We start from the raw sequence: 11,718 nt of genomic DNA, 5'->3' as shown, positions 1-11,718 counted from the left end.
CGTGCAAGACAGTTCGTAAGAATCAAAAACTTCGTCAGGACCGATAGGTAGATGAGACAAAGCATCAGCATTGCCATGCTGGGCCATAGGCCAAAACAAGATTTCGTAATTGTAGTTAGACAAAAACAAAGACCAACGTTGCAACTTTTGTGCAGTACAGGGTGAAACGACGATGTCAAAGGCTTATGGTCAGTTACCAAATAGAACTTGGAACCGTACAAAAAATAATTAAACTTAATTACTCCATACACAATTGCTAAAGCTTCTTTCTCAATTTGAGAATAGTTTTGCTGGGCTGAATTGAGCAACTTAGATGCAAAAGCGATCAGGCGATCGACAGAATTAATGCGGTGCGAGAGAACCGCTCCGATGCCGGGAGAAGATGCATCGACAGCCAAAACAAGTGGTTTGGAGGGATCAAAAGGAATCAAACAGCAATCACTGAACAAAGCAGACTTGAGCTTGTGGAAAGCAGCATCACATTCCAAAGACCAAACAAAAGGAACATTCTTACGCCGAAGGTGATGCAAAGGCGCTGCAGTCTGCACTGCATTTGGTATAAACCGAATATAATATGTAAGTTTTCCCAACACAGACTGAAGTTCTTTCAAGTTCCTGGGCGCTGGCAAGTCTCTAATTGCACTGAGACGTGACGGCAAGGGGTGGATACCCTGTCTGTTAATCATATGTCCTATATACTGAATCTCAGTTTGAAAAAACTTGCACTTGTCTCTGTTACACTTTAGTCCTGCCTGTGAAAGCACAGTAAATAAGGCACACAAATGCTGCAAATGTTCGTCATGGGTGCGACTTGATACAACTGTATTGTCCAGATAATTGGAACAACCAGGGACAGTGGCACACAACTGGTGCAAGTAAGACTGAAAAATAGCAGGAGCCGAAGCACAACCGAACGGAAGGCTGCAAAACTTTAACAAGCCAAGGTGGGTGTTGATCACAAAATAGCGCTGCAGCTGTGCATCGAGTGGAATCTGAAAGTATGCGTCCCGCAAGTCAATCATGGAAAAGAATTTTCCCACACCAAGCTTATCAAAAATGTCTTCAGGCCACAGTAAGGGAAACGTAGCTACCACTGTCTGGGGATTTACTGTAGACTTAAAGTCAGCACAAATACAGAGACAACAGTTTGGTTTCTTCACACACACTGTAGGTGAAGCCGATGGTGAAGCAGAAACAGGTTCAATGACACCACTATCTTGCAAATGTGTAAGTTCAGCAGCTACAGCGCCATGCAGTGCATGCGGTACTGGGCATGTGCGCCGGAAAATAGGCATGGCATTGTCTTTAACTACAACATACACTGCGAAGTCTGTGGCTCAACCAAGACCATCAGAAAACAGTTCAGCAAAATCATCGCATAGTGCGGCAACATTGTCTGCATGGTTGATGCAAAGTACATTGTCCTGAATTGCAAGGCCAAAAAGTTCAAATGCGTCCATGCCAAAAATGTTCATAGCATCACTAGAGCGGAGCACATGGAAAGACACTGTACGGGTCATTGCACCATACGTGGCTTGCAAGCTACACACGCCAAGCACTGAGATTTCCTGTCCAGTAAATGCAGTCAGTGTGGAATGTGAAAGATGAAGCGGGGACGAACCAAGCAAGTCATACGTTGAGTTCTTCAGTAAAGAAACTGATGCACCAGTGTCCAGCTGCATGCGAACAGAATGTCCACACTTGTTCAAAGTCATAAAAAGTTTCCTCGCATCGCGCTGAATATGAGAGGAAATGTCTGGCAAAACTTGATTCACAAGATGAGCTGTTGAAACACATGAAGCAGAAGGCTTTGAATAAATGGCATTAACGTCCATAGGCTGATGTGAATCATGACTATGGAGGTTGCCATTGCGGTGACGCCCACTCGAGTCATGCAAATGGGAGGCAAGTTGCGAATTAGTGTTTCTCTTACTACACACAGCTTGCACATGTCCTTTCTTATTACAAAAATAACACTGTGCTTGACGGGATGGCAACTGTCCCGTGAGTGGGCACGAAAGCAGTTCGGACATGATTTCAGTTTCTGAGTAGGTGCCAGGCGTGAAACCTGTTCATGTGCACGCGAGCGGGAGGGCACGTGTTGTGCCGCGCTAACAGTACACACACCTGGGCTTACGTCGAATGTGAAAGTAACCGTGTCTAATGTATCTTGTCTGTCTAACAAGTCCACGACTTCCTGCGAAGATGGGTTTTTAAATCTGAGGATTTGTTCGCCAATGAGGTGAGCTGCCACATTCTGCGCAATAGCATCTCTAATCATTATATCTGCATATGAGCATCCACATGAGCAATTAAAGCCACAATCAGATGTTAGTCCCTGAAGGTCTGCGAACCAAGCTTTATTGGACTGAGTAGGGCCACGCCGGAGGTGAAAGAATTTGTAGTGTGCAGCTACCACATTTACACTGTCACATAAGTGGGAGTTCAAAGCGTCAATCACTTCGTCGTAAGTTTTAATTTCTGGGCAGGTGGTGGGAAACAACTTGACGAGCACATGGTATAACACAACACCTGTGTTGGCAATGAAAAAAGTAAGCCACCCTGTACCTGGTATGTTGTAAGCTGTGAAGTGTGCCTCGAGCTGGGCGATGTATTCTGGCCAGCGTTCAATGTCAGGATTGAAGGCACGAAATGGCATGACCACTCAATTTATGGCAGCAAGCAGTTGCGTCATTTGCTGAGCCTGAAAACGTACAATATCAGACAGTGAAGCCTGTTCCTGTGGTGAAGCCATGGTTTACACAAATGAAAGTCTTATAGCAACTGTGGGAAGCTGTCATACACTCACATGGTCACACTGGGTTATCACAAAAAAAAAAAAAAATAAAATAAAATAAAGCAGTAACGAGCCAAAAAGGAAATGATAGAGAGGAAAAAAATTTTTAATCCCTGTTCATCGCCAGCTTTTGTATCCCGTATGGAAGGCGGTGCATGGGTCTGCTCCTGTAAACTGAACGGTAGGCTGAATGTAGGAAGTGAATAGGAGCAGGAAAAGGTGAAAACTGTCTCAGTACTGCTCTTGATGAAATGGAAAGAATCTGCAGCGGAGTTCGTAGATCTCAGACAGCACCTACTAGAGGGTGCTATTGTTGGTGTCGGTCATAGTGCCAACTTAAGTACTTGCACCTACACAGTGGCATCGTGGCTATTGATACTACACCCCCAGCAGACATACCAGGTGCACAATGAATTTCTTGCCAGTCCTGAACATTATCTTTCTAAGGGGCTCCCCATAATGCACCTAATGTAGGAGCTTTCAGTAACTAGCAATCCTCTACCCACATGTGCCTGCTGAGGGAACACCCATCTGTTTACTCACAGGGCAAATAGGTAAAGTCAAATAGTCAGCCTCCACATTGGCCCTATATCTTGAGTGAAGTGACTGCATTGCCACTGCTACTGTGACGATGGATTCACCGTGTTGGGTACACTAGGAGGTGCCTTGGCAACAGAGTATGTGGGCGAAATGAAGTGGCACCTGTGGGCGAAACAAAACAACACCAGTGGTATCTCATGTAACACACCCAATTCTCTGCCACTACTACACCCATAGGCAATGGCCTGAAGGCAGCTCACCTTAACCAAAAATGCATTCAACTGTTCATGAATTGCGGGTAGCTCCTCCTGCATCTGACACAGCATGCACACATCCTACTCATGCTAGCAAGACTGTCTGAAGAAGTAAAATATAAAAGCAGACAGAAATATAGATATGTGACTTGCTACCCTCCTGATGTCTCACCAATGGACACTGATGCTTTAATGAGCTATGTAGCTGACTGTTCACAAGAAAAGAAGACTATGCTACAGAGTGCCTTAATTTACCCTTACAATTAAAAACGTGAGATTAGACCTCTTAAACAGAAAAAAAACATGCACAAAATTTAAGAAATATAGTACCAGTAAAGCACAGGAAAAGCTATACAGGGTGGAGAAAAATTTTGTCATGAAATGTTAACGCTGGATAGCTGATGCTAGTATGAACCAAAATTACTAACGTTGTGTAGGTTGACAATGCACCATTTTTAAACTACAAAAACTTGGCACCACATGCTCCAATTGACCGTGACCATGACCATGACGAGCAGCACTGTGATTGTTGGTTCACACATACAAACGTCCCTCAACCCACCACTGCCCAAGAAGATACACACACATGTTGAATAGGTCTTGCTGTTTGTCTCCACCTTGCGTCAGAGGCATTCACACATAAGCTTCTCTTCGGAGCACACACATGTTACCTGTGATTTAGCTATACAGTAAGCAAGGCGGCACAGTGTTCATTTGAAAAACAACAAGATGCAGTTTTTGTTTATGGACTAGCCAATGGTAATGCACATGTAGCTCGATGGTTGTGCGAGGAACAGTACCCAACAAGACACCACCCACATCCGCAAACGTTTACAGCAATTCACTGGTGACTTGGCGAAACAGGCTCATTAGCAGGATATCATAGTGATAATGGAAGACCTGGAACACGAAGGGATGCTGCAGTTGAAGAAACTGTTCTCAAGCACTTCGAGGAAGCACCTATGAGAAGTACTTGAGTGGTTGGACGCGACATGGGGGGGGGGGGGGGGGGTCACTCATCGGCTAGTCTGGAAAGTTGTGAGGGATGACTGCCAGCATCCATTTAGTTTCCACCCTGCCCAAGACCTAAATCCTGTGGCGGACTATAAACACAGGATAGGGGTTTGCTGGTGGTTTCTGTGATGTGTTGCACAAGATCCCATTGTGCTGTTTATGGAAGAGTGCACCTTCCATCAGGATGGCCTTAACAACACTTGAAACATTCCTTGCTGGGTAAGGGGAAATACTCACATCACGTATGTTCATGGACACCATGAACAATTTTTGCTTAACATTTGGGTAGGCATTGTGGGTGACCATCTGACTGGACTGGTCCATCTACCTCCTTGACTTACTGGAGCAAATTACCTTCACTTTTTGCAAGAAACTCTACCCGGCCTGCAGGAAGATGTTCTCCTGGACATACAGCTATGCATGTGGTTGCAGCATAATGGGGCGCCCGGCGCCCACACTTAACAGTCGTGCTGTGTGCGGGTATTTAAATAAACTCTTCGACGGTCAGGTAATTGGCAGAGGTGCTCGAGGGACATGGCCCCCATGATCAACAGACCTCACACCACCAGACCTTTTCAGGGCCAACACGATTTGTAAAAGACTTTCTGTATGCGAACAACAGTTGTTGACAGGTTTGTACCTGGTATTCTTATCATGAAACTACAATGGATCTGTCGGGACCCCGGCGGATTCACCCCCAGGCCCCCAGGGAGGGAGGCTGGCGTGCTACCACCAAACGTGCGAGCCACCTTGGATACATATCGGTCTCTGGCAAGCAAAGCATTCGCAGTCATGCGTTGTCCAGAGCATCCAGCAACAGGGCAATCTCGCAGTCAATCAGAGCATGTGGTGCCAAGTTCCTATAGCTTAAAAATGGTGTGTTGTCTACCTATGCAACATTAGTAAATTTTGTTCCTACTGGCATCAACTATCCACTGTTAAAATTTCGTGATACAATTTTTCTCCACCCTGTATATATCACTTGCCACTCAGGAGGTGTGAACAGGCGGCAGCACAAGATCTGACTATTTTACTAAATAAACAGATGCCTGTCTTTAAAACAAAACAAATGGGCATCTACCACACTACAAACTGAATGAATTTACACTTACAAAAAGTGATATTAAACCTCTTAAATACAAAAACAAACATGAAATTTAAGAAATTTGCTACAAGTAGACCACAGGAAAAGTTAAATGCAGCACTCAGCTTACTGCTCTGAAGATGTGAAGAGTCAACAGCAGAGGTGGCCTGAAATTTCTAGCCTCCAAGATCCCCTGACCTTTCAGCATGTGATTTCCTTCATTTGGGTCATTTTAAAACTCAGATCTTCCATTGTGACCTACCACACACCATCCAGAAACTGAAGGATCAAATTTAGGAGGAAGTTAATCGAATTCCAGCACCAGTTCTGCCAGAGGTGATGTCTAACTTTCATAAAAAGTTGAAATGTGTGTGAAGGAAAATGTCAGTTACCTATGTGATGTCATTTTCAGGTGAGGGTATTTTAAACTGCAAGCGCTCTAAATTCATGCTGCATTTCTTTTATATCACTACAAATAAATTTGTATCACTGGAGACATTTCAAAATAGTCTGTATCACTGCTGCACCTGTTGTTCACTATTCACTATACTCACTATATACGTGAAAAGTATGTTTTACCAACTAGTAATTAATTATCAAGTAGTTGTAATATTATGAAACAAATGTGTCAAATACAAGCCAAATCATTTATGCATACTATGTTAACTTATCAACATAAAGATGTGATTTCATAAGAAAAACTAAGATTTTTTGGTGAATATACCATGTCATAACCAAGACTTTTTTTGTGGCTGCCAAAAAGCAAGACTTCACAATTCTTAAAGTTTGTTAATACTAACTCACTTTGCCACTTTACTGCTATATTAGTTCTATCATTTTGTGATTTGACTAAGTTTATGAAGAAAATAAGAAATGATTTCTATTTTAGTGTCAATCATGACTTGTGCTTTGAAAACATATAGGACCCAATCCGAAAGTCAGATCCTGAATTAATGTATTATATAGCAGGTGAAGCAAGAGACCGTCTGTTCTCGTTAATTTAAAATGAGAATTGGTATACCACTCATATCATTGTCAAGTTATTTGTACCAATATTATGAAGAATAAATGCTGCAGCTAAATAATTTTGATACACAATATTTGTAACATTACTACAACTTACCAATTTGTATCAAATTCAAAGTCTTATGAAAGAAGTAGCTGATAATGCTGCTCACTGTGTCTGTTTGTGTGCAAGCCAATCTCAGAAAGCAAACACTTTATGAAAAGTTGGGTCTCGGCCAAAATGAACTTATAGTGTACATACACTTTATATATAGATGAATGTACATTACTTTCTGCTTTTTTTAGTCATAGATATAATCAATATTTTCTTTGTGTAAATCTTGTCTTGCCAATCTTATACACATACACTGCTAGAACTGACTAACATTATTATATGATAACTGCCTGGCTTATATATTTGTCAATTAGTTCTGTTACTAGAGACCTGCACAATTTGGTTATGTAGATTGAATCCAATTAGCTACATTGATAGCCAAAAGTGCATAGCTTTTTACTTAAACACTTAGCTATTAGCGGTTATTATTCTGTATCACTGACACAAAATCACATGTATAATGTTGTTCCAGGTAAATATTAATTTCTATTTTGATGAATTTATATTTCATGGCTATGTGCCATCAGAAATTCATATCATCTGATTCTGACCAGTAGAAATTAGCAATAAGTTTACCCACAGGCATCAACTGTGTGATAGACATTTCTGTTAATCTGTAACTGTGCTCTCACTAAAAATGTAGTAATAAGGACAATGCTTTATTTCAGAGACTTCCTGATGTGTTGAGGCGTGAAGTGTCTGCTGAATCAGTGAAAAGTGCCACACTTGATGGTGACATTTCATGTATGGACATTATTGCAAGACAACGCAACAAGAAGAGAACCTCTGTGAGGCATTTACAAAACACTTGTGTATTAAAAGAAACAGAAATAACCAGAGACAATGACCCATTCATGAAAATTGATAGCAAATTGTATTACTTATTAAAAAGTGTTGGATAACAAACACAGTGACATGTGTACATGGATTAATTTTATTGCACAATTTCTTTAGTGGTCCTTACTGACCCTACCCAAACGGTCTTTTCTAAGGCCACTTGTGATGATGTGGATAAACATTGAAGAAATATCGAGAGACAAAGAAGTTTTATTATCTCACTTGTGTAAAGAATATTAATGTGACTTCCTCCTGACTCAAGAAACTCATTGGGGCAGTACAAGACCCACACCCAAAATAGATGGAATGAATATGATCTTGGAGAGACCACATTAACAATACGGTAGTGTCATCTTTGCCAGACCAGGAATTAGAGTCACTTCTGCATCATTGACTGACAGGCAAGACATTGAGATATTAACCGTTCGAACTCAGCAGTATAACGTTACATCTGTGTACAAACCCCCAGAATCAGATCTTGTCTTCACTGAGCCTGGCAATTTCAGTTACCAAGACTTTAATTTTATATTGGGCGATTTCAACTGTCAGAGCACTACATGGGGCTATAAAGAAACTAACAGCAGCGGAATGGAACTAGAGACCTGGGCTGAGGTACATGATCTACTGCTCATACATTACCCAAAACTGCCAATCTCCTTTAATAGTGGCAGATGGAGGAAAGGGTACAATCCCGATAACATCTTTGTTAGCAAGAAACTCACTGGCCAATGTGGAAAACTGATTGGGGAGCCAATTCCCCATACGCAGCATCAGCCCATAATTTGCACGGTCAATGCAGTTGTTAAGCCTGAAGAAGTTCCTTTCAAAAGAAGGTTCAATTTTAAAAAGGCCAACTGGAAGAAATTTAGAGAGCTCAATGATGCAGAAATAACAAAAATCCCCCCACAACCTGAGATGTACAACTCTTTTGTCAAGTTCAGAAGGTGTCTAGGAAAACAATACCGCGAGGATGCAGAACACAGTATATAACAGGACTGTCTGAGAACGCAAAGCCACTACTGGAAAGATACCAGAAGCTCTTCGATAACGACCCATTTGGTAATGAGACACTTCTAGCAGGCGATGAACTCATGTCAGTCATAGCTGAGAACTGCAAAGCCAAATGGTGTGACCTCATGGAGAACCTGGACATGAAAGTGAACAGTAGGTGGGCCTGGAGACTGTTAAAGAACCTTAACGGTGATGCCACAAAGTCAAATGATAAATTTACTAACGTCACGGCAGACCAAGTTGCCAGAACACTCCTTATGAATGGCAAAACCCACGGCAGAAACTACCAGGAACCATTAGCACGTGATCCGGCAGAGGAAAATCATCACCTCAAGGCACCATTTACAATGTCAGAACTCACTGCAGTCATTTCCAGCTTGAAGATTAACAGAGCTCCTGGTATTGATGAACTTAGAGTCAAGCAAATTAAAAACTTTGGCAGTAATACCCTACAGTGGCTGCTAGATCTGATAAATGCATGTGTAGAAAGGCTCCATATTCCAAAGATATGGAGGAAAGCCCGAGTGGTTGCACATCTGAAACCAGGAAAGGGCTCTGATGATCCAAAAAACTTCCAACCTGTGTCTCTTTTATGTCACTGTTTTAAGATCTTGGAACGCCTGACACTAAGTCGCATAGAAAGCATCCTGGAACAACAGATCATCCCTCAGCAGGCAGGTTTCCGACCAGGCAAATCATGCTGTGGTCAAGTCCTGAACCTGACCCAACATATCGAGGATGGGTTTGAGAGGAAAGAGATCACGGGAGTGGCATTCATAGACCTTTCAGCTGCATATGATACTGTAAACCATCGGAGGCTCCTTAGGAAAGTATATAATGTGACAAGAGATTACCATTTAACATCACTGATACGTACTTTCCTGCAGAACAGGAGATTTTTCGTCTGTCTCCAGGGCAAGAAGAGCAGGTGGAGAAATCAGAGGAATGGCCTACCTCAGGGAAGTGTTCTCGCCCCAGCTCTGTATAATATATATACAAATGACCAACCCGTGCCAAATATCACGCGCCAATTTATGTATGCCGATGAAACTGCAGTTGCAGCCCAAGGTAACAATTTTATGGATGTAGAGGAGAAATTAACCAGTACCTTGGAAGCTCTCTCCCAGTATTATGAGGCAAACAACCTAAGGCCAAACCCTTCCAAGACGCAGGTCTGTGGATTCCATTTAAAGAACAGGGAGGCAAATCGTGAATTAAATGTAATATGGAGAGGTGAACGTCTCGAGCATTGTAAATCGCCCAAATATCTTGGTGTCAATTTGGATCGCACACTGACCTATAAACATCATTGTAATGCCACAAGGGAAAAAGTCTCAACTAGAAACAACATCATCAGGAAATTAACCGGCGGAACCTGGGGTGCAAACCCAAAAGTCCTGAGAACTTCAGCCCTTGCACTCAGTGAGTCAGCCGTGGAATACGCCACTCCAGTATGGTCTGCGTCAACACACGCGAGAAGAGTTGATGTTGCGGTGAATGAAATGGCGCAGATTGTTACTGGATGCTTGAGGCCAACCCCAGTGCACAAGATGTACTTAATCATGGGGATCGCACTACCCAACATATGACATGACATCGCTGCCGAAGCCAAAAAAACCAAGCAAGAAAAGGACATGTGTCATCCTTTATATGGAAACCAGCCTGCTGACCGATGGCTTTGTTCGAGGAAGAGTTTCCTGTCACGTACCCAAGCCCTGGAAGGGTCGGCTGCAGAGAATCGTTTGAAAAGGTGGGAAATTGACCTGAGAAACCCCCATAAAGATGTAAAAGAAGAACTGGTGCCTGGTGGAGACCTACCATACACAGTCTGGAGAACCCTAAACTGTATGAGGGTATAAGTGCCAAAGTGCAAGACAAACCTGCAGTAATGGGGTTTCCTAAAAGAGAATGAGAACACTCTCTGTCTGTGTGGCTCTGTCCAGGATCCTCAACACCTGCTTATATGTCCATATTTAGATCAGCCCTGCACAATGAATGACTTATGGGAGGCAAATGACAAGGCCATATTGGCTGCTGATTTTTGGAAGTCTGAAGTCTAGTTCCAGGCACGAAAAGTAAGTAAGTACTGACTGGAGTTATCATACTTGTGTCAATTAGTTTGTAGAGTCCAGAATGAGATTTTCACTCTGCAGCAGAGTGTGCGCTGATGTGAAACTTCCTGGCAGATTAAAACTGTGTGCCGGACTGAGACTCGAACTCGGGACCTTTGCCTTTCGCGGGCAAGTGCTCTACCAGCTGAGCTAACCAAGCACGACTCACGTCCCGTCGTCACAGCTTTACTTCTGCCAGTGCCTCGTCTCCTACCTTCCAAACTTAACAGAAGCTCTCCTGCAGGTAGGAGACAAGGTACTGGCAAAAGTAAAGCTGTGATGACGGGGTGTGAGTCGTGCTTGGGTAGCTCAGTTGGTAGAGCACTTGCCCGTGAAAGGCAAAGGTCCCGAGTTCGAGTCTCGGTCCGGCACACAGTTTTAATCTGCCAGGAAGTTTCAGTTTGTAGAGTAATTACACATCACTCCATAATTACTGAATTTGTTTTATGTAATACAGACTGAAAAGATTTTTTTTTAAAAAATCAACTCAGTAATATGTAATGCTTATCACCATTCTTAATATGTATACCTTTTGAACACATTTTTAGGAAATTGTCATGAGCAGGCAGTTTGAAAGCTCACACAAAACAGAGATATTTTTGGCCTTGTAGCTACAAACAGGCCTGGTGTAATTGACCGTGTGATTACGGGGATATGGATTAGTGACCATCACAGTGACTTTGGCTATAGAAGTTAATAAATCAACCAAGAATGCTGGCAGAGTGTATCTGCTGAAAAGAGCAGACAGACAGTTGTTAACATCCCACTTAGACAATGAATGATGTCATTTAATTCCAGTATGATGGACATAGAGGAATTACGGGTAAAGTTTAAACAGACTGTAAGACATACTCTGCAGAAGTACATGTTGACATGCTGAGTGTGTGGATTAATGATGGAAAAGACCCACCATGAGTTAACAACAAAATTCAAAAAATGCTGAGGAAGCC

At 42.5% G+C, this 11,718-nt stretch overlaps 1 non-coding gene across 1 annotated transcript; it reads left to right on the top strand.

The window, feature by feature from the left end:
* The first annotated feature begins 11,065 nt into the window (after positions 1 to 11,065).
* Trnas-uga lies at positions 11,066 to 11,140 on the top strand. The gene has a single exon. It is a non-coding gene; the product is annotated as a tRNA-Ser (tRNA).
* Positions 11,141 to 11,718: the final 578 nt, after the last annotated feature.

The sequence above is a fragment of the Schistocerca piceifrons genome, chromosome 8 (genome assembly GCF_021461385.2).
Source record: "Schistocerca piceifrons isolate TAMUIC-IGC-003096 chromosome 8, iqSchPice1.1, whole genome shotgun sequence".
NCBI classification, from domain to species: Eukaryota; Metazoa; Arthropoda; class Insecta; order Orthoptera; family Acrididae; genus Schistocerca; species Schistocerca piceifrons.
The sequence above is the reverse complement of the archived record's forward strand: the minus strand, read 5'-3'. Positions and strand labels throughout refer to the sequence as shown.